Source organism: Mustelus asterias, chromosome 5, assembly GCF_964213995.1.
Source record: "Mustelus asterias chromosome 5, sMusAst1.hap1.1, whole genome shotgun sequence".
NCBI classification, from domain to species: domain Eukaryota; kingdom Metazoa; phylum Chordata; class Chondrichthyes; order Carcharhiniformes; family Triakidae; genus Mustelus; species Mustelus asterias.
In genome coordinates, this window is record NC_135805.1 from 75,111,252 (window position 1) to 75,136,350 (window position 25,099).

Below are 25,099 nucleotides of genomic sequence, written 5' to 3' on the forward strand. Positions count from 1 at the left end.
TGTTTCCTGCTGCATCTTCAGATGATGGAGGTTGAGATTCCACCATTCTAAATATTCATCCCCATATTTTATAGTACTGCAATATATAAATCAGTCAGTAAATCCTATTTTTCTAACTCATAATCAGAATGGAATTGATTTAAAACAGTTCAATCATACCTTTTTTTACACAGTGCTAAATACATATAACAGGTGTAGCATTGGCAATGTTTGAGGAGATGAAATATTCTGCACAATTGATTGCTTGTATAACACCAGAACTATTTTTTATGGGGCTGTTCTCCTCTGAGAAGATTGAGGGGAAGCTTGACAATATTCGAAATCATGAGGGGTCTGCATAGAATAGAGGAGTCTGGAGAAATTGTTCCTATTGGTGGAAGGACCAGGAACCAGAGGGTACCAATTTACGTCAATGAGCATAAGAAACAATGGCAATGTGAAGAAAAACATTGTTATACAATGGGGGGAATTTTACCATTTTGAGTCTAAGTGTCTGATCTGGGCGTCAAATAGATCCACGCCTGGAATCCTCTTTGTAGCGCGGCCATACGCGTTTTGCCGGCTCTGGCCCGATCCGCGCTGTGGGCGGGGCTTAGCGCTGGCGGACCGATCGGAGCTCTGAACTGCGCATGCACAATTTTAAAAAAATCTGACAACGCGCCCGGGCGCAAAAAAAAAGCACAAAGTGGAGAGAGCGGCTCTCTGACGTTCATCCTCTGGTTTTGGGGGGGTGGGGGGGGGGGGGGGGGGGGGGTAGGGGTGGGAGAGGGTGTGACCGCTCATCCCCTGGGTGGGGGTGGGAGGGGGGGTGTGACGTATCATCCTCTGGTCAGGGGGGTTCCGCTGCCTGTCTGCAGCCGATCCCTCCTGGCACCATCACTGGGACACTACCAGCCACAGATTACTCTACCCTGCAGGTGTGAGAGAGCGGGAGAGATGGCTGCGGCTGGTAGTGTACCAGTGATGGTGCCAGGAGGGATCGGCCGCAGACAGGCAGCAAAACCCCCCCGACCAGAGGATGAGACGTCACACCCCCTCTCCACCATCCCCTCCCCAGGGGATGATACGTCACACCCCCTCTCCTCCGTCCCCAGGGGATGAGACATCACACCCCCTCTCCTCCCCCCCTCAGGGGATGATACGTCACACCCCCTCTCCTCCTCCCACCCCCCTGCCACCCCGACCAGAGGATGACCTGGGTCAGAGAGCCATTGCAGTCTCTGACCCCGTTCTTCAGAGGCTGCAGCGGCGACTTCAGACTTTTATTTTGCATGTCGGTAACAGCGCGGACGCGGATCGGGCCAGAAGACGGTAAAGTGGGATTTGGCGGTAGGGTTGGGCGCGTGGTTCATTAAGTCGATTTAAATGCATGCAAATGCATTTAAATCGTCGGGCTGCCCGATTCAGGCGCGCGCTGGACCCACACCCGAATCGGGTGTCGGTAAAGCCGCGATCTGCTCGGATTCGGGTGCAGATCGCGTTAAAGACCTGCGCCCAACTTTACCACAGAGTGGCTATAAGTGAATTGCTACTGCAAAGAGCTGGCACAAACATGACTGGCTGAATGGCCTCCTTCTGTGCTGTAACCATTCAATTATTCTCTGATTTGGTGATGACTTTAATTCTTCTGCTCAGATTATTGTAGAAAACTACAATGCCTGCCTGTGTGAATTCTACTTGTAAAGGAAAGTCCTTTGAATATCTCTTGTGTTTTCCTGAAAATATCAGGATACTATTAAAATTATTGTTTTTCCCTTATTACTGCAAAGTGAATGACGGATAACCATAGGGTTTGAAATTGATCAGGTGGTGATCCTGATGGGTATAATAATGGTGACTTCCACTGTTGGCACTGCTGAATTTGTAGTATCACTGGGAGGTTTTGTGATATGAGCTGCATGCACCTTTAGGGAGGCATATCTTAAGGCTTCTGTCAACTGTTACTACCTCAACAGGATGTGATATATTAGTCCCATGACTTATAGGCAGTCTGCAAGCAGCAGGGTAGAGATTAAATAGACTATACTTAGCTCTCAGTGAACATTATCCGTATGCAGTCTTATCTTCAAATAAAGAACCCACATTATTATTTCACCAAACCTTGAGTATGATTGGTACATTTACATTGAAGAAAAGAAGAATGTAAAATGGTGGCAGTTAGTGGCAGCATGGTTTTGAAAATTTGACTGCAAAATGCACAATCTTTCACCCTAAGCATTGATCAGGGAAAAAGTATGAAAGTGAAACGACTATTAAGACTCACTGAGGACGATCTTACCAAAATAATTCTAAGTGCTGAACAAGGAATCGCACCCATTTTTTGGATGAGCTCCCAGATGCAATCGTATGGCACTTAGAAAAAAAAGAGGCAAAGTGTGATTTGCACCAGTAGGAGGAGTGGACAGAGCCCCTTCACTCTAGGAAGGCGGCCTCTGAGCTGTGGAGGCATTATTGCGCATGCAGCCCAATCTCCCAAGTGTACACACTACACTGGGAGATCTCTCACTCACCCACTCCCCCGCATATTGTATCGACCCCCCGGATCACCTCGGACATCGACCTCTGGACATCGCCCCCACCCCACCCCAATCGCTGGCCCCAATCTCCACCCCCCCCCCCAAACACCGCACCTCCACCTGATTGCTGACTCCGTTTGTAAGCCCCGATTACCGTCGCCTCCGCCCAATCACCGCACCTTTGCTCTGATCGCTGGCTCCGATCCCTCCCCCTCTCCTCCACGGCTGATCACTCAAAGGGCACTGTCCAGCCTTTCCCTGGACCACTCAGGGATGGGGGGGGGGGGGGGGTGGGCTTCAATGGCCTCTGGCCCCACCAGCAAGGCCAGCATGTCAGATCCCCATTGCTACAGACCATACGTGATCCTTGCCGGTGAGGACTTCCATCGGCAAGGTCGTTAAGGCAACTGAGTCTGGATAATTGTGTCCCAGGCTCACTAATAATATTAAAGTGAAGTAATATTTCCTATGAATATTTAAATCAGCCTCACACCCTACACCGGCAGAATATGGCCGCTAACATCACGAGAGGCAAGAAACCAGCACGATGCTGGTTTTTCACCTTTCGCCCGATCTTACTGGCTCGCCACGCTGACCAACATGCATGATGAGCCAATAAGATCACCCCCACTGTTTATAAAGTTTCTACAGCTTTGTAGGTATTCTAACACGCCATACCTTTGTTCTGGGATTGCATCTTGCTCCAGGTAGCAGGCACCAGTCTCGGTATGATTGTTCAAATCTGGAAGAGCTTAATTAGTAAAAGCCTAATTGTTGTAAAGTTTAAACAGGAACAGAAATTATACAGCCGACTGCAGGTGACCTCATTTTGAGTAGAGCTCCACAGACATTTATTAGTGCTGAAGCTAAATATTGGAGACTGGGCTGGGAAGAATAATCAATACACATCTCTTTAACCTGTACTTAATGCTCCCTCCACTCACATTGTCTGTACCTTTAAGACTTGATTAGCTGTAAAGGCTCACATTCCAATCATTATTCATGTAAATTGAGTTTGTGCCTTTGTGCCCTGTTTGTAATCAGAACTCCCACCCACCTGATGAAGGAACAGCCTGTTCCGAAAGCTCGTGGCTTTTGCTACCAAATAAACCTGTTGGACTTTAACCTGGTGTAGACTTCTTACTGTGTTTACCCCAGTCCAACGCCGGCATCTCCACATCAAGAATAATCTATCCAGTAACAGCTCTTAACAGCTCGAAGAAGCCAGTAAAACATACATTTTTACAGTTTGCTTTCATTTCTGGGATCCTGCAGCCATTTTCTTACCCAAATTATTGCTTTGTGGGTCGAACTTAAAGTTAAACCAGTATTATGGACCCCAGAAGAAGAGGAATAATTGCCTATTTAAAACAAAAATTAAGTTTGGGCCTTCTTGGACCACAGTTCCCAGTAGACACCAGTGGTTTCTATGTGTGCGCCTACCCTGGAATAATCACATATGCACAGATCGTTCTTTTTTCTGATATTCAGTGGTTCTGTGCATGTTCTGGCTGGAACCTGGCTGCACATGCATAGTTGTTCATGATCCTCATTTAAAGAGGTTAAATGGCCCTACGCACATGTGTAGATTGTTCTTCATTTTTTTCAGTTTAAAGGGAGCTCTGCACTTGCGCAGCCAAGAACCCTAAAACGTAAAGTGAAACAGTGTAAAAAGAAGGATCAGATGAGCTAGAAGAAAGTGCCATTATACCAAGGGGCGCTGAAGAAGCCAAACAGAGGAGAGGGAGCTGCAGGGAGGAGATTTCGCAAAAGGAAAAGTATCTTAAAATGCCAAGAATTGGGACAGAAGAAGGTTGTAGAAAAGAAGACTCCAAATTAAAGAAACAAGAGTCGGAGAAGAGAAGACTCCAAATTAAAAAGACAAAGCTGCAGGAAGTAAATGTAAAACAAAAATAGGCTTACAAGATGCCAAAAGACCTAAGGAAACAGCCAAAGACCGGTGACTCCTTACTATGAGCCTATGAGGCAGTGGTGTTCTGTTGGCACAACTGATATCTGAGAAAGTGTATGGAAGGCAAAGCTTGAATGCACATGACAATTCAGGGGAAAGGAACATCAGCAGGAGAGATCGAAACTCTGGAGGTGGATCGTTTTTGAATATGTCCAAGAGAAAGCATTATTTGGGAGAAAATTTCAAAGTGAGTTCTTTGAGAGTGGAAACTCTCATGTTAAAGACACGAGTTTTTATGAAACCAGTTAGCATAGTGTGACGAGTGCCTGAGGGCAGTTGATGAGAGAGCCGCAGAAGTTGCTTTGGTGGCATCTGACACTTGGTTTCAGAGTGTGGTGTGACTGACCACAGTTTGCCTAATAGTACCTGAACTTAACATTTACTGTGAACATTAGCACATAAGGTAGAATTTATAACCTGCATTATCCTTACGAATCTGTATATCTGTAAAGCTATAATTGTGGGTGAAGGAGCACTGTAAAATTTTATCTTAGTTTAGTAAATGATTTATTCTTCTGTTAAGAGTTCATTAGCAGACTTGTGAGTTAGGATCAATCAAGCCAGGTTCCACCCTGGGATCTGACTTGTCCAAAAGATCGCCACTAAATTTCCAATGCTCAGTTGGAAAGCAACAGATCTCCCATCTTCATTTACAATGTTTGAACAACAAATCAAGCTGTGTTTTCTGAACATCAATATTTTCAAACCAGATAAGCTATTAAAATTAAAATTATTATCAGAAATAAAAGCTTCCAGAAGCTGTCCAATGAGCAGCTGTAAAATTCAGATAATATGGTCAACACTCAAAAGATCAATTATGACTGAAGCTCCACTTCAGAATACACCATCTAGAATTCTTGCCTTTAGACAACAACCAATAAAACCATTGACTAATGTATAAGTAGATATAGAGGTAAGGCATAATTGTGACTTTATTGCAGTCGAGCTGTTATCACCGTTTGCTTTTATGTAAATAGTTTGATTCTTTAAGGGTGAATCTTCAGTTAGGAAAAAATGGGATGTTATGATATGAGGTGCATGCACATTTAAAGAGTTTGAATCTTAAACTATTGTCAATCATTATTACCTCAACAATCCGTGGTATGTTAGTCCCATTATTTGTAGGAAGTCCGCAAGCAGTAGGATAGAGATTAGATGTACTATACTTAGCGTCCCCCACAGTGAACATTTTCTGTATATATTCTTTGATAAGTTAGAACAAGGTCTGCAGTTTTAAAAAAAGACATCATTAGTTCTGCAGCCATGTTTACATCAAGTCTTTTGATTATAGATCATTCTAAATTTGGATATAGCTGTATATAGCTTTGTCTTCAAATAAATAACCCACATTATTATTTCACAAATTCTTGTGCATGATTGGTATGTGGGTGCCCAGTCCATAATATCCTCAGACCACTGGAACTATTGAGGAACTTTGGGGCCAACGGTTCTTGTCATTCATATACTCTAGGGCTTCAGTGCAGTGCTGAAGGAGTGCTGCATTGCTGAAAAAATGTATTTGGTATGAAACGTTAAACCAAGACCAAGACGTTAAATCTGGTCTCTCAGGCGGATGGAAAATATCCCAAGACACTATTTCAAAGAAGAAATTGAGAGTTATTTCTTCTAACCTGCCCAATTTTTATCTTTGAATCAACTGTATAAAAAGAAAGAGAAAGTCTGGTCCTTATGCTGTGAGGGCTTGATGTGTGCATGTTGGCTGCTGTGTTTCTTACATTACAACAGTCATTACACTTCAAAAGTACTTCATTGGAAGTAAATCACTTTGAGAGGTCATGAGGTTTTGAAAGGTTGGGGGGAATTTTCCCATCCCACCTGCCACAGGAATCATAGCGGGAGAGGGGCGGACCATGCAAAGGTCTGTTGACCTTGGGTGGGATTTTTCGGTTTTGGGCTGAGTGAGGCCGGAAAATCCCGCCTAGAGTGTCTAAAATGCTAGGCTTTCTTCTTTTCTCTTCTACTGTACGCAGCGAGGGATGTACTTCTAGTTTCATAGATCCTATTGATATCTGGAATGAAATCCAATTAAGATCTGGGTGTAAAGATCTTCTGTTCTACCATACCATTCCATTCAACCACTTGTCTATGTATGATACATCTGCAAATAAGTTTTTAATTACTGGGAAGGATTAGTGCTAGATGGATGCTAGCACTGTTTTATGTGGGAACATGCAGGCAACAAAGCCACAATGAGACCTGAATTTTCTAAGTGTAATGGTACAATCATGTAAACCAACTTTATTTCTTAAATTCCCATTCATTTTATGCAAGCACAATCCACAGTAATGACTGCTGTCATTTAAGAGATACTGCTTGAGAAACTAGTAAACATGATAATGAATTGAGAATCTTTGCAGAAGTAAACTGTCTGAATCCCAGCCTAAGCAAGTGAATCCATTTGGCAGTAGTTTAGGATATAAATCTTAAAGATCTTTATTTTAAAAAAACATTAATTGTATCTCCCCCTTTGGAGCCTGAATGCTTTTAAAATGCTATGTATAAGATGAGCTGACATAGGAAGCTGTAGTCATTTTATTTCCTGGAATTCTAATGTTGCTAATCTGCAGTAAATCTAGTTCCGTGCAATCTCAGCATAATTTATGTGGTTCATTTGAGACCTTCACTGAGATTTTGAACCAAAACCAGTTGAAATGGTTTCAAGTCTAGTACATGGAGAGACACTCTGGTAACCCCCAGTGTGTACACACTCATAAAGCTGCCAGCTCACAGTCTTATTGGAAGAGAGAAGTTTTGACAGGAATCATTTTAACAATTTTTTAAAAAGTGAAGGTGCGTGCATTAAATCTACTTCATGTCAAGCACTTTTAATTGTGGTGGGTTCCAAATTTAGAATGATCTATAATCAAAAGACTTGATGTAAACATGGCTGCAGAACTAATGATGCCTTTTTTTAAAACTGCAGACCTTGTTCTAACTTATCAAAGAAACTAAAGGAACAAGGACTTGCCTGGTCAGAGCCAAGTTGCTGCTTAGTAATCCAATACTTTCTGATAAAGATTGTAGATTACTTGTTGCCACAATAAGATTTGACAAATGGGTCCCTGGCTTATATTCCTAGTACAGTGTCAAATAGTGCTGGAAAAGGCAGGGAAGGCAGCCAAGAGCTCTCAAACCTCAAAAGTCAAACATTAAAATAGATCTTATTCAATCAAAGAAGTGTGCAATATACAACATAGCAGTCTATAAAATCAAAATGGTAAGAAGTTACAATTTCATTGTGCAGGTTTGAAGTATTATGAATCAAATAAAAACAGTCACTGGCAGAGTTCAGTTGAGTTATTTCCCAAAGGTGCAAATGAAAGTTAATAAATCTTGCAGCTGCAATGCCCAGTGTTTAACTTTATATGGCATAATTGGCAATGAATTGTAAAAATACTAAAGGGTGTTTTATGTCTGTAATTTAACCTTTCTGTGGTGCAGTTCTTGTCTTAAATTTCCCTTCAGTATAAAAGAAAAACATCTGAATTCCCAGGCGAGACCCTCGTCCAGTCAAATTATGACTAGGTCAGAGTGCTTGCAGGCTGGAGCTGGGGTATGTTGGTAACGCTGTGCAGTATCGCAGCTGCAAGTATAGGTAATGGACACCAATGTAGTTAATGACCTTTCTCTCATGATTATCCAGCAGGCTGCAGCCTTTTAAAATTAACTCAAAACTAATTACTGTATCCTTTGAGCTGTAGTGTTTATATTTCACATACGCTGAGGGGTCAAAGCCTGAACTCACCAAAAGTGAACTGCATACAATTTCAACTCAGCATGTCCTCGGGGTTCTGCTGTTTACCTCTTATTATTTTTGTCAGGAATATGCTTTATTAATTTTGGTCTGGAACATTTTGTTTTAAGTATTGAATTTAATTATCTGAATAGTCATAGGCCGGAACAGATCTTAGTGGAGTACTTCTTCTTTTTATGGTGGGGTTTGGGTGGGGGGGATGGGAAGGGGCCAGTGTACTAATTCTGTTTCCTTCACATTATATATTCCAAACCATAATCATGCAGGGTGCCTCTTAATCCTTTGCTGTTGAACACTTCCAAGATCCCTAAAGTTATCCATTTCATGATGAGTTTTGGTGTTCTCTGTCTTGGCAAACCAGGCAAAAAGGAAATTGAGACCTAACACTTGTAAAACATTTCTTTCATACTGGTAAGATTGCAAGGGCCGAGGTCACAAACATGGCAGGATGTTTAACTTTTTTTTTTCTTGAGAAGGGTGGTGCAAAGCCAACAAAAACATTCTGCATTGGAAAAATCACTTTTTTATACCTATTTAAACCATACTATCAGCACTCAGAACATTTGTACCCCCGAACTCTCTGGATAACAAGGTCATGTACAGAACTAGGAACCAAAACTTTTGCCTTCATTAAATGTAGTGAAAAATGAGAGATGGGTACAAGGTGATAGAATTTTCAAAGAGAGCATTTTGACCATGTTCGGAGTTTGTCTATGAATTCCCTACTGAAGAAAACGTCAGTAAAAAGGAGCAAAAAAAAACATGTTGTTCTTATTAAGGTCAATGATGCTTAATTACACTGCATTGCAGGTTTTTGACAAGTGCATATTTAACATAGTCTTTGAGACAACTGAAGATTACCATTTCATTCACACTGCCGTACAGAAGAACTTTCTGTCCTACCACATTGGTACAGTATGCAGCAGCAATTGATGGATTTTTCTTAATGAAGGAATAGGCATGGTTAGGGCATAGGCAATAAAAACTTAATCAGCATTGACTGACCTCTTACAATCAGTCAGAAGGTAATGAGTTCAAGTATAATCTACAACAATAATTCAATACAGTACTATGAAAATGTTGGAGGGTAGGTGGGGAGGAACAAAGGGTGGGTGATGAGGCATCTTAGGGGTTAGGGGTGTCTCCAATGCATACAAGGCACTTATCAATTGATGAGCCCAACCACTTCCTTCCTGCCTTTTCAAAGAAGCCATTTCAAAAGTAGTCTTTGCACTCGCGTTAACCTGCCTGGCACAGCCCAGAGTTTTATGTTAATGGAGTGAGTGTTTTAAGTTAGTGGAGTGAGTGGAGGCCCTTAGTTGCATTAATTGGGCAGTTATGGGAGTTAATGTGCCTAAGGTTGGGCAACCTAGTGGGGTACATCCTCTGTATTGTGGGAACAGATCCAGGGTGAGTGGGAAGGAGGTGGGCTGGGCACCCAAATATTTTATGTGCTCCATCCGGTAAAAACACGCCTGGCTGGGGGCCATGAAATCCTGTAAGTTAAGTTAGCTAAGGTAATGGAAAACATGCTATAACTTTTTTGAGGAGAGAGAAGTTTGCCTATTAGCGATATATGTAATGTACTGCAATATGGTTGATAATGCATCTGCACATCTTCCATACTCCACTATAGATACAATGCACATAGATAGTCAAGCCCTTCACTGACTAGGCATTTAGGCTGCTCAGATACTACTTCAGATGTTTGGACTGACCTCAGACAAGAGACTTAAAATATGATTACAGCAGATCAGCAAACTTATAGTAGCGTATGTTGAAGACTTCTCGCCATTCATATTGACAGAAGAGACAGTGACACAGTGGCAATGTCACTGGACTAGTAATACCCAGACTAATGCTCTGAGGACACGGGTTCAAATCTCATCATGGCAGATGGAATATAAAACTATTCTAACAGTGACCGTGAACCTATTATTGATTGTTATAAAGGCCCATCTGGTCCACTAATGTCCTTTAGGGAAGGAAATCTGCTATTCTTACTTAGTCTGGCCTATATGTGACTCCAGACCAATAGCAATGTTCAGTTCAAGGGCAGTTGGGGATGGGAAACAAATGTTGGCATTCCATAAACTTTTGGCTGGGTCACGAACTCCCACAGCGGACCCTGCCATGAGGGGCTGAAAAATCTAAGCCATTATTGCAGCTGTGTTGTTCAATAACAGACATCACTGTGACAAAAGAAATAGAGGTGAGAAGGTCTATTTGGTCAATTCTTCCAATTAGCTACGAAATTGTCACCATTACATTCTATTACATATAATCACAGGATTATATTTAATTTTTAACAAAAGGAAGTTAGCTTGCAAATCATAAAGAGTGAATTATTTTATTCTATTTTCTTGGATGGACTGTATGCGCTTAATATGATCTGTGCATGAACTTAGCCCTTGTGCATGTGAACCTTTGCAAGCTGGTTTTTGTTGGTTCTGCTACTAGATACTTCCCTACTTGAGGAAGTAGAGTGGGTGACTGAGTCTATAGCTGACTAGTGAGTCAAAAAGAAGCACATAACAAATCCTATTGGACCTAAGGTTGGTCTTTGCTGGAATTTGTGAAACTGAAGGCTTTCTGCAGGCACTTGCTGTCATTTGTAAATGGCACAGAACACTAACTAACATGGGTGCATGCCAACTGTTGCTTTGTAACTTTACATATCCTGCTGCCAGGCAGCTTCACTTCAAGTTTCTCATTGATCTTGTTGAATATATAACATAGTGTATTCGGAGATTGTAGCCATTCTCTAAAAGAGTTAAACTGGCTGTGCCTGTTTATTTGAGTTTAATTTCCTTTGGGAATGTATTGCTTAACACACGGTATTCCTTTGTGCAGTATGTCTTGTTGATTTGAACCCATTTACTTTAAGTGTGTTTACAACTGTTCAAATAGTTCACAAAGAAATGTTATGCAAATACATTGGGTAACATATTATTGGAAGACATTTAGCTCTTGGAAGAACTTAGCATCAATGAGAACAACAACTTGCCTTTACATAGTGCCTTTAGTGTCATAAAATATCCGAAGGCACTTTACAGAGACGTTACAAAACAAAATAAGACACTGAGCTGCATGAGAAACTATTAGATTAGATGACCAAAAGCTTATTTTAAGTGGTAGGTTTTGCGGAATGGCTTAAAAGAAAGATAGAGGTAGAGAAGCAGAGAGCCTTATGGAGGGAATTTCAGAGCTTAGGGCCATGGCTTCTGAAGGAATGGTTACCAATGGTGAAGCAATTAAAATCAGGGATGTTCACAAGGCTAGAATTAAAGGAGTGCAGATTTCTCAAAGGGTTGTAGAACTGGATGAGATTATAGAGATACAGGGGTGAGACCATGGAGGGATTTGAAAACAAGGATGAGAATTTAAAATCACACTGTTACTTAACCAGGAGACAATGTAGGTCAGTGAACACAAGGATGATAGGGGAGTGCGACTTCCTGCAAGTTAAGTTACAGACAGCAGACGTTTGGACGATCAAGTTTGCGGAGTGAAAAATGTGGGAGACCAGTCAGGATTACTTCAGAATAATCAAGTTTAAAGATAAATGCATGAATAGAGTTTCAGTAGCAGATGAGCTGAGACAGAGGGGGTCTTACTAATGGCAAGGATGTGTAAAAGCTCAACTTGGGATCAAATATGACTCGGAGGTTGTGAACATTCTGGTTCAGCTCTAGACAGTTGCCGAGGAGAGGAGTGGAGTCCGGGGTATGGCAGCAGAGTTTGTGATGAGGACCAAAATGAGTAGCTTCAGTCTTCTCGATATTTAATTGGAAGAAATTCTGCTGATCAGACAAAGCCTGATAAATCAAACACAGTGAATGTGTTGAGAGAGGTGCTGTGAGATAAAGCCGGGTGTTGTTGACATGCACGTGAAATGACCTGCTTTCCAATAATGTTACTGAGGGCAGCATGTAAATGATAAATAGGACAAAATAGGGATAAACCCTTGACGCTATAAATAACTATATGGGAATGGGAAAAGATAGCAATTCTCTGGCAATGATTAAATAAATAAGGATGGAACAGATAAATGCAGTTCCATTCAGTTGGATGACATTGGAGAGTGTTGGAGGACAGTGTGTTCAACTATGTCAGAAGCTGCAGATAGATCAAGAAAAATGAGAAGGAATAGTTTACCATTATCCCAGTCTTATAGGATGCCATTTGTGACTTTGATAAAAGCTGTTTTGTTCTGTGGTAGAGGAGGAAACCTGATTGGAGGGATTCAAATTTGAAGTTCAGGGAAAGGTGGGCTGATGATGGCTGTAATAACTCAGGAAGCCCGACCGGAAAGGAACATAATTTATTACAGAATGCAAAGTTCTGTACACACACTAGTCCTGGGCTTGCCTTAGAAAAGGCTCAGATAATGAGTGCTAGCTGGGCAGGTCATTGCCTGTAGCCAGGGGAACTCAGATTCAATGGTCCTCATAGAGAGATCAATCAATGATTCTTGATGGACCCCATGGGGTTATCCCAATGGCAGATGTGAAGGAGGTAGAGAGACAGAACCTGAGAAAAAAAGAACTTTTAACACTGTCTAAGTTAAAATGGTAGCTCAGGAGAGAAGTTGGTAGTTCACTAGTTTAGTTGATTTGGATTGAGAGAGCAGGAGTGTTAACAGCAAGTGTGAAAATGACATGAGGGAAGATAGAAGAGGACAAATTTAGTGGTAGGGCAGGAGGGAGGCCTTCCACGAAGTTCAGTCCAGAGGGTGCGGGGAAGCAAAGAAAATAGGAGCAGCTGCTGATTGGATGGCCTCAATCTTTTGGCAAATAAAGCTCCTCCTTATTGTTGAAGGTGAATGTGGAGGAGACAGGAGAAAGGGGATTTAAGAAGATGCTTGCCATAGAGAAATGAAATGAGTGTTACTTTTGCATTCCAGGATCCTGGAATAATGAGCAGTTTTAGAAGAGGAGGCCCAATAGTGCTTTATGTGCTCCAGTTTTAGTAGTGAATTGTTAAACCAGTTTTCCATCATATTTCTTCAAGTCCGCATACTGTTGACTTAGGGGAGCATGATTAGGATAACAGAGAGTAATGGTTCCATTAGGTGACTCAGGCCTCACAGGTGGAAGTGAGGCTGCAACTGAGCAAAGAAATAGCTGCAGACATGCTGTGGTGAATGAAGGGTCAAAGTTGGGATTTTGAGAGTACAGTTGTAAGTGAATCGGTAGGGAGTTTTTTCCTCCCTGGTAACAGGAAAAATAGGATTTGGAGGCAGAAATAGTATGTGGGTAGTGAGTCTGCCTTTGGAGCAAGACCACATGAGATGACAAGAAACAATACTTGTGGGTGACACGGTGGCACAGTGGTTAGTACTGCTGCCTCACAGCACCAGGGACTGGCTTCGATTCCCAGCTCGGGTCACTGTCTGTGCAGAGTTTGCATGTTCTCCCCATGTCTGCATGGGCTTCCTCCGGGTGCTCCGGTTTCCTACTACAGTCTGAAAGACATGCTAGTTAGGTGGATTGGCCATGCTAAATTCTCCCTGAGTGTACCCGAACAGGCGCCGGAGTGTGGCGACTAGGAAATTTTCACCGTAACTTCATTGCAGTGTTAATGTGAGCCTACTTGTGACACTAATAAATAAACTTATAAACTTAAACTGTATCCCAATACATGTGATAATAAATCAAATCCAAAAAGGTCAAGGGGTTGGCTGTGCATATGAGTTGGAAAGTTTACATGGGGATGAGATTAAGGGAGGATAATGTGGCAGTGGACTCAAGAGGAGAGAGAACATGATAAATTGAGACAGAGTTGAAAGCACTTCAGTTGAGAAGCCATTCAGTGCTGAGGATGAGGGAGGAAAATAGTGAAGATAACTGAGGTAACTTAGGTAACTAAGAAAATTGCCATGGATGGACATTCATGAGAGGTACTCCTATCTTGCCTCTTTGAATAAAATATTGAACCTGTCAGGTTTTTGCACTTACTTTAAAGAAAGGCAAGGGAATTCTCCTTGTGTCATTGCCAATATTTATCTATCAACATCATTTAACCAGATTATCTGATTATTGTCACATTTTGTAACTTCTCTGTGAGTGTCAATTGACTGTCACATTTCCTACATTAGAACATTACAACAGTAATTATACTTCCAAACTACTGCATTTGCTGTAAAGTGTTTTAGAGCATCTTGAATTTGTGAAAGGTGCTATGTAAATGCTAGTCTTTTTAACTCAGTATGTTAAACCAGTCAAAAGACTTAGGGCACGATCATACCGGCATTCACACCACGCTCCTGCTGCACCGAGGTCGGAGAAGTTGGCGCCCAACCAAATCTCTGCTCACTACAACAGGATGGGAAAATCCCACCGGCATGAACGGTGGTAAAATTCTGGCTTTATGAGTACATCATCCCAGGTATATTCTTACTTGCCCATTCTACCAAAGTATCTAATCCACAGCTACCATAACAAAGTTTGGGAGATTTGTAACTAATCAAATTGTTACTTGGCGATTTTCCTGAAATTTCTAAATGCTCATTTTTGTTGATGTGTCATGATTGCCTGATAATATCACAAAAGATATATTTTTAATTTGTTTATTCATTCAAGGGATGTGGGCTTTGTTGGCAAGGCCCGAATTTATTGCCCATTTGTAATTAACTTTGAAGGTGGTGGTGAGCTGCCTTTTTGAACTACTGCAGTCCATATGGTGTAGGTACACCTACAGTGCTGTTCGGGAGCCAGTTCCTGGATTTTGACCCAGTGACAGTGAAGGATATTTTCAAGTCAAGATGGTGAGTGTCTTGGAGGAGAACTTCCAGATGGTGGTGTTCCCATGTGTCTGCTATCCTTGCCCTCGATAATAGCAGTTGTGGGTTTGGAAGGTGCTGTTTAAGGAGCACTGGTGAGTTCCCGCAGTGTATCTTGTAAATGGTACACAGTGCTGCCACTGTGCATCAGTGGTGGAGGAAGTGAATGTTTGTGGATGGGGTCACAATCAAGCAGGCTGCTTTGCCCCGGTGGTGTCAAGCTTTTTGAGTGTTGTTGGAGCTGCACTCATTCAAGCAATGAGAGAGTATTCCATCATATTCCTCACCTCACCTGTGCCTTGTAGATGGTGGACAGGCTACGGAGGGTCAGGAGGTGAGTTACTCACCGCAGTGTTCCTAGCCTCTGACTTGCTCTTGTAGTTACGGTATTTATATAGCTGGCTATAACTGACTAGTCCAGTTCAGTTTCTGGTCAATGGTAACACCCAATATGTTGATAGTGGGGGATTCAACTATGGTAATGCCATTGAATGTCAAAGGCTGATGGTTAGATCCTCTCTTGTTGGAGATGGTCATTGCCTGGCACTTGTGAAATGTGACTTGTCACTTGTCAGCCAAGCCAGGATATTGTCCATGTCTTATTGCATTTGCTTCAGCATCTGAGGAGTTGTGAATAGTGCTGAATATTGTGCAATCATCAACAAACATCCCTAACCCCATTTCTGCCCTTACGATAGAAGGAAGGTCATTTGTGAAGTGGCTGATGGTGGTTGGATCTAGGACACTACCTTGGGAACTCCTGCAGTGATGTCCTGGAGCTGAGATGATTGACCTCCAATCACCACAACCATCTTCCTTTATGCAAGGTATGACTCCAACCAGTGGAGAGTTTCCTCCCCTGATTTCCATTTTCTCCAGTTATGCTAGGACTCCTTGATGCCACACTCAATCAAATACGGTTTTGATGTTAAGGATAGTCACTTCCACATCACCTCTGGTGTCCAGCTATTTTGTGCATGTCTGAATCAAGCCTGGAATGAATTCAGGAGATGGTTTAGCCCAAACTGAGCTTCAGTAAGTAGGTTAAGTTCTGGAACACAAGTCTTCAGTACTACTGTTGGAATATAATCAGGTCCCATAGCCTCTGTCTTTTCCTGTGTCTTCAGCCCTTTCTTGACATCATTGCGAGTGAATCAAATTGGCGGAAGACTGGCATCTGTGATGTCACGGATCTTGGGAGGAGGCCAAGATGGATCATCCACTTGGCATTTCAGGCTGAAGATCATTGCAAATGCTTCAACCTTATCTTTTGATGTACTTGATCTCCCCCATCATTGAGAATGGGAATATTCGTGGAGCCTCCTACTACAGCAAGTTGCTTAACTGTCCATCACCATTGACGGCTGGGTGTGGCAGGACTGCAGAGCTTAGATATGATCTGTTGGTTGTGGAATCACTTAGCTTTGTCGCAACACTTGCTCTTGTGCTGTTTGGCATGCAAGTAGTTCTGTGTTGTAGTGTCACCAGGCTGATACCTCATTTTAGGTATGCCTGGTGCTGCATTGTAAGTTTCAAAAACGTTTGCTCCCAAGGTTTCTTCATAGTTTATAATGGATCAGAAAAGTAAGTCTCTTTTGCATGATATAATAAATGAGTAATTTCCAGTCCTTCATGATGAACCAATTTTCCTCTATATATTAAATAACATTTTTAGTCTATTTGAACTAAGCCTGTTCAATGCCAGGCTATAAACTGTGTGGAACATATGGGCCCACATTTTGTGGTGATAATGATAGCAACACCTTGAGTATTCAACATCACTCCTCCATCAAAATCTACAACTACTTTGGGAGCTAGCAAATGCGCAGAGTAACTCCCAAATTCCAGAAGTTTCCTTCACTGAGTCTACACTTGTCTATGAGGTGTGCTTAGAAGTTCCTACAGACTATAATCTACTTTGCAATAATCAGTTGACAGGAACTTCCACTAGTTAATCTTATTGTAAAAACCCTGGAAAAAGTTGTTTCTTGTTGAATGAAATATAACTGGGTGTTTAGTAATTTTCCAGCTTCACTGGTCCCGAACAGCTCATTTTATATTTGTGCACTGTGAAATGGTTATTGTAAACATATCATGCTGTAATGACACCCTCAAGCCAGCGGAAGTGCTGCGTTGTCTCTACTAGCAGGAGGGTATTATTTAAAGTATGCCAAGTTTACATAAGCCATTTTCATTATTAATGTGGATGTGGGACATTATAAAAGAAACATAAAAGTAAGGAGAGAATGTATTACTTTAAGATGGGAACCGTCTTATCTTTGTGTGTCCTAGTTCAATTATCCCCTGCTGCCTAACAGGAAGTCAACACGTGGGTCTGGATTTTAGTCTGTAAGTCAAGTGTGCAGCCAGGGGAATTTCCGGCTGTGAACTTGACATTTAAAAAATGGCTGCCCAGATTTCTGGCCTGGGATGTGGTGGTGGGATGGGCTATATTAGTATTTGGGGGCAGACAATCTTGAACTGGTGAGGAGGATGCCGGATGCGTAGGCGGGCTGGTGGAAAGCCTGAGTTGGGGCGCCAGTACTGTGTCCACAACTTATGAAAAAAAGAATAAATCATCCCTCCAGCCCTCACCCCTCACACTTCCTCGCTCCCCACATTCTCTGCACACACCATCCATACCGACCCATGTCATCTTATGTCCTTTACCCACCTTTCATAACAATGTATACCCTCCATGGCAAGGTATGCCCCTTGTACTAATCCACCATAGCTCTCATATCCTCCATGTCAACCTGTGCTCCTGCACCCACCACATGGTCCTTTATAACCCTTATGTCAGTTTAGTGCTAACTCATGCTAACCCTTGCCCCCCACCTACCATCCTTTGCCCTATTACACCTACTGTGCAAAACTCATCCAGAATCTACCATAGCTAGACCTCAAGATCCATGCAGAGATAAGATAAAATAAAGTTCTGTATACAAAAGCTCTAAGTGGCTATTGCAGACTCCATATTGAAAAGAACACCCTCATTCATACAATAAAATACTACACTTACATCCCTTCAATTACATAAAGCCTTACAGCAACAAACATTTAATTCAAGTGTGTAAACCTGGTAACAACAAGCAACACAATCATGTCATGGTATTGTCACTAGATTAGTAATTCAAAGCCCAAGGACAATGCTCTGGAGACCTACGTTTGAATCCCATCACGGCAGATGATGAAATTCAGATTCAATTAAACAAATACAGAATTAAAAGTCTAATGGTGACCAATAAACCATGGTCCATTGTTGTAAAAATGCATTAGATTCACTAATGTCCTTTAGGGACGGAAATCTGCCATCTTCCTCTGAAAGGGCCTAGCAAGCCACTCAGTCCAAGGATAATTAGGAATGGGCAATAAATGCTGGCCCAGCTTGCAATGCCCACATCCTATGAATGAACATAAGCATCTTTTACATCTTTTGCATGCCTTGACAGATTGACAGCTCCATGTGCTTTGACAGTTTTTCTTGATACTTTTGACGGGTCCTCTTGATATGTTCCTTTGACAGGTCCTCTGAGCGTTTTGAATGGACCTATTGACAGGTGCATTTGACATTACCCTCTTGACATTTTTGAGAGACTCTTTTGACAGGATTTCTTAACACTTTTTGCCAGGTCCTCTTGATTGTTTTGACAGTTGATATTGATAGGTCTGTTGACAGCTCCCATGAGTTCATACATCCTTAGCACACATTTATGCCTACTTTTAATAATTACAAAGGCCACCTGACCTCCTCCAAAGAACACCTTACTTTTCCGCAAAGATGTTCCAGGACCGGATCTAAAGGGTATCTTGGCGATCCAAAGAAATACACAAAATGAAGTCCTGCTCTTACCAAGTCTACTCTCCACACATTTGTGTTGCATGCTCCTTGGATACAAAGATCTGACTTCAGTGGAGGCAGCCAATGATTTAAATAGCCAGCTGCCTCCATGAGCAATGTATGCATGAGATGCAAAGACCCCCTATTCTCGCTCCACAAAAATGGGAAGTGCCATGTTTGGGAGGCCACACTTTTTTCAGGCACTTACATCATTATGGAGAGGCTCTCCATCATGGTGAAAATCTGGCCCCTGCTCCTTGTACAGTGTCTTTAGTGATTTACTAGCCTTATAAGCTATTCTTAATGAGAATGAGCATTTGTTGATCTATTCTTTGGAATTTTACTCTGTTAAAGACCAATATAGGACACCAGAAAATGAGAATTATGCACTGTCAATGTGTGCATGTGTTAAGGGTGCAATTACCCAGACTTCTCATTACCTTCATTTGATGCAAACATTAGAACCAAAATATCTTTTTGCTAGACTATAATTAATATGACATGAAGCATTTGCTGCAGTGTATCATCAAAACCTAACCGAGAATGCAATTGGGATTAAAAGGCAAGGCTCTGGGACCTGGAGGTCATGATTGAAAGTGTGGCAGGATCTCTGTGAAAAACGAACAGGATGTTTCAACAGAAACACTTCTAATTGTACACACTGTGATTCTGCAGATATTGAAGGAACTTAACTTCAAATTGCTCTACTGTGTGTGTTGATGACTCTGGACTCTATACATATCTTAACATGGTACTTAAGTTACAAAGAAGCAGGATAAACAGCAAAGTCATTCTGCTCTATTGATACCTTGTTCTAATTTCCAAAGATTCTAAAGATTTTGCATTATTCTTACAAATTGTGTTTGTGAGCTGATTTGTTCAATCTTGTGTCCACAGTGGGGCCTAGATTTTCCAATTGGCAGTAGAGCATTTATTTAAACTGATTAACACTGGCATTAAAATAACACCAATTTGAAAATCTAGATTATGGGCAGAATTCCCTATTGTGGAGACTAGTCGGACATGATAGTTGGTATGATTTCCATTAAATGGCAGGGCAGGTGAACATGGGCAGTCTTCCACTTTTGAACTGGTTAATTTGTGAGCTGCCCAGTGAATTTTGTGGTGGGTGGGAATTCGTGCGCAAACCCCCGCCATTAGGCCATGCAGTCAAATGTCTTGGCACCATATTTAAACAGTAAGCAGACGCTATTCAGTTAATGTAGACCAAGTGCACCATACTAGAATCCTCTGTGGCCGCAGCTTGTACTGGAGAAACCACATCCTGGGACATATAAGGATGCCTCCGGCTTCGCCTTTCACTCATCTCTAGAAAAAAGCACCACCAGCGATACACCATGGTCAAGCCAATGTTCACCATTCCAGTGGTCCATGTTCACTAGCCTCTTGACTTCTGCCTCTTGCTTTTCAACCCATGCTCCTCATGGCTTTGTGCCAACCAGCAATGGACCCTCCTTCTTCTCATCTAGATGAGGGCCATTATCAAAACAGGATTGTCCGCAACCTCCATCATCAATGCTCCAGTAATCTCCTCCTAAGTTTCCCTCCATCTCAAAGCCAGCAAGTCAGTGCTAAGCCTTTTGCCTGGCCATCATCTAGGCATGGCATTCCCACTTCACCCCTTCCAGGTAAAGGACATCCTGGAAGACCAGACTTGGGTGTTCCTCCGATTCATACATGAATGCATATGAAGACATTGCTCCTTGACCAGAGTGAGAGCCATGTGCAAGAAGATTCAAGTGGACCCTTTTCCATTTATTTCCACTACCTTTGAGACTCTCTAAGAGAGGCCATTACTGCTGCAACATGGAAAGACTAATCACATGAACCCTTGTCAGCCATGACCATTCACCCAGGAGGATGGAGGTTTGTCATCAAATGTTGGCTCCATCAGTTGACTCTTGAGAGGAATCCACCTCCTGTTCTCCATTCATCCATGCCTCTGATCGCAGCAGATGCCAAATGATACAGAATAAATGGCAGGTCCACACCTTGCTGGGTTCTCGCTATCATGAGACCAATGAGTCGAGAACAAACCTGTTCCAAGATGGGGTTCATCAGAAAGAGGAGAACACAAGTGAGCATCTTTGACATCTAGTTACCTCATAATTATTGGGGTGTCCCTTTCATCAGCCACTTGTTGTAATCTAAAACTCCACCCACCCAGAAACACCCTCTTCCACCTCAAGGGATTTCACTGACTAATAGTGTCATCTAGTCAGTTTGGAAAAATAGTGCATGTCACATTTCAAACTCACTCCACTACCTTCTACCATCCCCTTGTCACCCACCAACTTCCCCCAACACCAAATATCCACACAATTTCACCACTTGATTCTCCTCTGTCAACCTTGGGTCCCTCCTCATTACCCTGGACTCTAAAACAATCCATCTCCACATGCCTTCTCTCCCTTCAGACTTGTTACCATACCCATATCAACCCTGACCCTACCCCTTCCCTTCTCATTATCTAAGCCATCTGTCTTGGGCCCCTCTGTGACCCCCCCCTCCCCCCCCCCCCTCTCCCCCCCGCCCCACCCCCCAATGATGAGACTTTCATTGCACCCTGGGCCTGCAACCCTACCACATCCCACTCCCTTCTCTGACTCTGTTCCCTCTTAGTACCAGTACCTTGAATTTTCTCTCCAGGACCCCACAGATGATACCAGCTTGCTCTCTAAGACATACTCGCCCCTTCCCTGGACCCACTCCAACCCTCTTTCCCTGGAACCCCTCTACTTCTCTGGATACTCACCAGTCCCTTCCCCGGTAAGCCTGCCTCCCTAGTCCAGCTTTCACTCCACCCTTTTGCCCTAACCTCTGCCCCTTTCAGTCTTTGCCTGCATCCCCTGTCTAGCCTTAATTCCAGTGAGCTGGCTTTTTAGTTTAGCATGCATTAGATGCAAATGAATGCAAATGGTCTTCCTGATGCAGTTCATCAGGGAACTCAACCTGCTTTGAAAGCCCCTCGAAAGTCAAGAGAACAGAATTCAGACGATTTCTCCTACTGTCCAGAAACAGGTCTTTTTCCTCCCACCAAATTCAATGCACCCACTTGCCATGATTCCCGCCACTGGCAGGAGTGGTAAATTCCAGCTTCATTTTCCGATTGACTGATTGATTGACTGATTTATTATTGTCACATTATTGTCACAGTGAAAAGTATTGTTTCTTGTGAGCTGTTACAGACAAAACATACCATTCATAGAGTACATGGGAGAGAAGGGAAAGATAGGGTGCAGAATATAGGGTTGCAGTTACTGATACGGTGAACAGAAAGCTCAGCTTAATGTGAGATAGGACCATCCAAAAGTCTGACGGCGCAGGGAAGAAGCTATTCTTGAGTTGGTTGGTATTTGATCGAAAAAGATACAAAGTTCTGAGGATATGTGCCAACAGACTCAAGAACAGCTTCTTCCCTGCTGCCACCAGACTTTTGAATGAACGTATCTTGCATTAAGTTGACCTTTCTCTATACCCTAGCTATAACTGTAACACTACATTCTGCACTCTCTCGTTTCCTTCTCCATGAACGATATGCTCTGTCTGCTTGGCGCGCAAGAAACAATACTTTTCACTGTATGTTAATACATGTGACAATAATAAATCAAATCAAATCAAAAGGAAGAGAGTATGTCCAGGGTACATGGGGTCCTTGATTATGCTGGCTGCTTTCCCAAGGCAGCAGGAAATGTAGACAGAGTCAATGGATGGGAGGCTGGTTTGCATGATGGACTGGGCTAGGTTCACAATCCTTTGTAGTTTCTTGCGGTCTTAGAGCAGGAGACACACCAAGCCATGATGCAACTGCAAAGGATGTGTTTTGTTGCGCATCTGTAGAAATTAGTGAGAGTTGTACTAGACATGCCAAATTTCCTTAGCCTCCTGAGAAAGTAGAGGCATTGGTGGGCTTTCTTAACTATAACATTGGCGTGGAGGGGCCAGGACCGACTATTGGTGATCTGAAGACCTAGAAACTTGAAACTCTCAACCATCTCCACTTCTTCACCTTTGATGTAGACGGGGACATGCCCTCCACTATGCTTTCTGAAGTCGATGTGTTTAACTAGTTTTGAGTAGCATCGGGTAAGTTGTGAAAAAGATTAAAAGCTCTACACTGGGGAATTTTTCAACTTTATAGAACTTTGGACTAATAGTTCTTCCTCTTCTCGAACATTATACAAATAGTTCTCCCTCATCTCGCAAAGCTACCAGCAGCCCATTGCTAATTTACTCTCATGGTCATTCTTCATGTGTGAAGAGTAAATGCCATAATACGGCATTAACCAGCCAGGAGGTCACAGCTAAACTAACCTTTACCTGAGAAGTTAATCTTCTTCTGAAATCCAAACACAAATACTTTGTCGTGGAATTCCCTTGATAGTGGTCAGAAGTAGAATTTATTTCTCTCATCAGACCAGAAACATTGGAGACAACTGGAGGCAGATGACTAACCCAGCATTGATCAGAATCTAACCTAAAATCCTCTCAATTCAAATTCCTCAGTGCTACATCATGCAATGATTACCCATTGAGTCATTGGGTGAGCCAGTTCACATTGCTTTGTTGCACTACTTTAGGTTGGAATAGACCTCAAGCTCAACTCCGCAAGCAAAAACTATGGGAAATTTAGAGGGAGCTGGAATATCATTTCATGCTACAGATGTATGTAAAAGGAGTCAGCTTTTTATATATTAATATTTATTTTTATTGTGGCAATGAGCATTCCCATTTTTCATAATTTAAACTATGACAATAGTTCCTCAGGCTTCCACGTCAATGTTATTTTTAAAGTATGTACCTGATTCCCCAATTAAATTTGGGACGTTTTTTGCAATTGTCCAACAATATTGAAGGGAGCATTTTGGTAAAAGGCAGCAAAAAAGTGCACAACACAACTCTAACTTGCAAGCAAAAATACTTTAGGAGGATAGGGCCCTTTGTGCATAACAGGATGTTTGTATTTTGATAAAGTGTCATCTGGATTATTATCTAATTCATCAGGAAAGCAGTTTCCTCAACAGAATCTTATTGTGTTGACAAGTTAAAGAAACACAGGCTGTAAACTGGTTTAAGCTCACCTCTACATTGGACAGCAGGGCAGTTATTGCTGCAATGCCTTACATATAATTGAGCAGATGGATGTTGTTGACAAGCTCCTTATTCTTAATGCAGCAATTTCCAAATCTCTTGTCTGTCCAAGGCTGAGCATTGAATAAATACTGAGAAAAAAACTGAAGGTTTGACACACTCCTTATGTCCAAAATGCTCTCTTTCTGCTCTGAATAAACTTGCACAATTTCCACATGTGCATGATGTAACTACAATTAAGATTGATTCGAATTTAGCTGGATGGAAATTAGAAAGAACTTGACTAAGATTCAGAAAAGGTTGACAAACAATGTTTTCTACTGAACCACATACATTATCCTCTGTAAGTTTCAAAATAAAATATTTGAAGCTATAGGGAGAAGAATTACTGATGAGGTTTACAAAAGTATACGGTCCCACATAGCCTATAGGCAATAATTTGCTTGAGTGCAAAAATATTAGCCAGTTCATTTTATATATAAAACATAGGATTGCTAGTGTTCTTGAACATCCTTAAGAATTGGGATTACATTCCATATAGTTGCAATATTAGTTTTTGTGACATATGTGCTTTCACCCATAGAAGAAATAGGTGCAACAGCAGGCAATTTGGCCCTTCAAGGCTGCTCCGCTATTCAATAAGATCACAGATGATCTACCTCAACTCATCCATACCACAGTATCCCTCAATCCCTTAACCTTTGGATACAAAGGGATTTATTGATCTCTGCCTTGAATGAACTCAATGATTGAGCATCCGCAGCACTTTGGGATAGAGACCTCCAAAGATTCACAACCCGTGGGCTGAAGAAATTTCTCCTCATTTCAGTCCTAAATAGCTGACTCTTTGGGGGTGATCTTACCTTTGTGCCCCGCCGGGTGATGGGCAGGGTGAGCCAGTAATATCGTGCGAGAGTCGGGAAATCAGGTTCGTGCCCGATTTCTCACCTTTCACGATCTTACCGGCACCGAATATCCGGCGAGGTCAGTCTCGCGCCCATTTCCGGCACGAGGTTGAATAGAATATTTAAATTGAATTATAATATAATTTGAATATAATTAGCGAGCCCAAGACGTTATCGTTGCCCATCCCTCATTC

At 42.2% G+C, this 25,099-nt stretch overlaps 1 protein-coding gene across 1 annotated transcript in view; it reads left to right on the forward strand.

Moving 5' to 3' along the window:
* Window positions 1-25,099, forward strand: part of rspo3 (R-spondin 3) — a 79,652-nt gene that overhangs the window by 28,883 nt on the left and 25,670 nt on the right. The gene's annotated exons all lie outside the window — the stretch shown is intronic.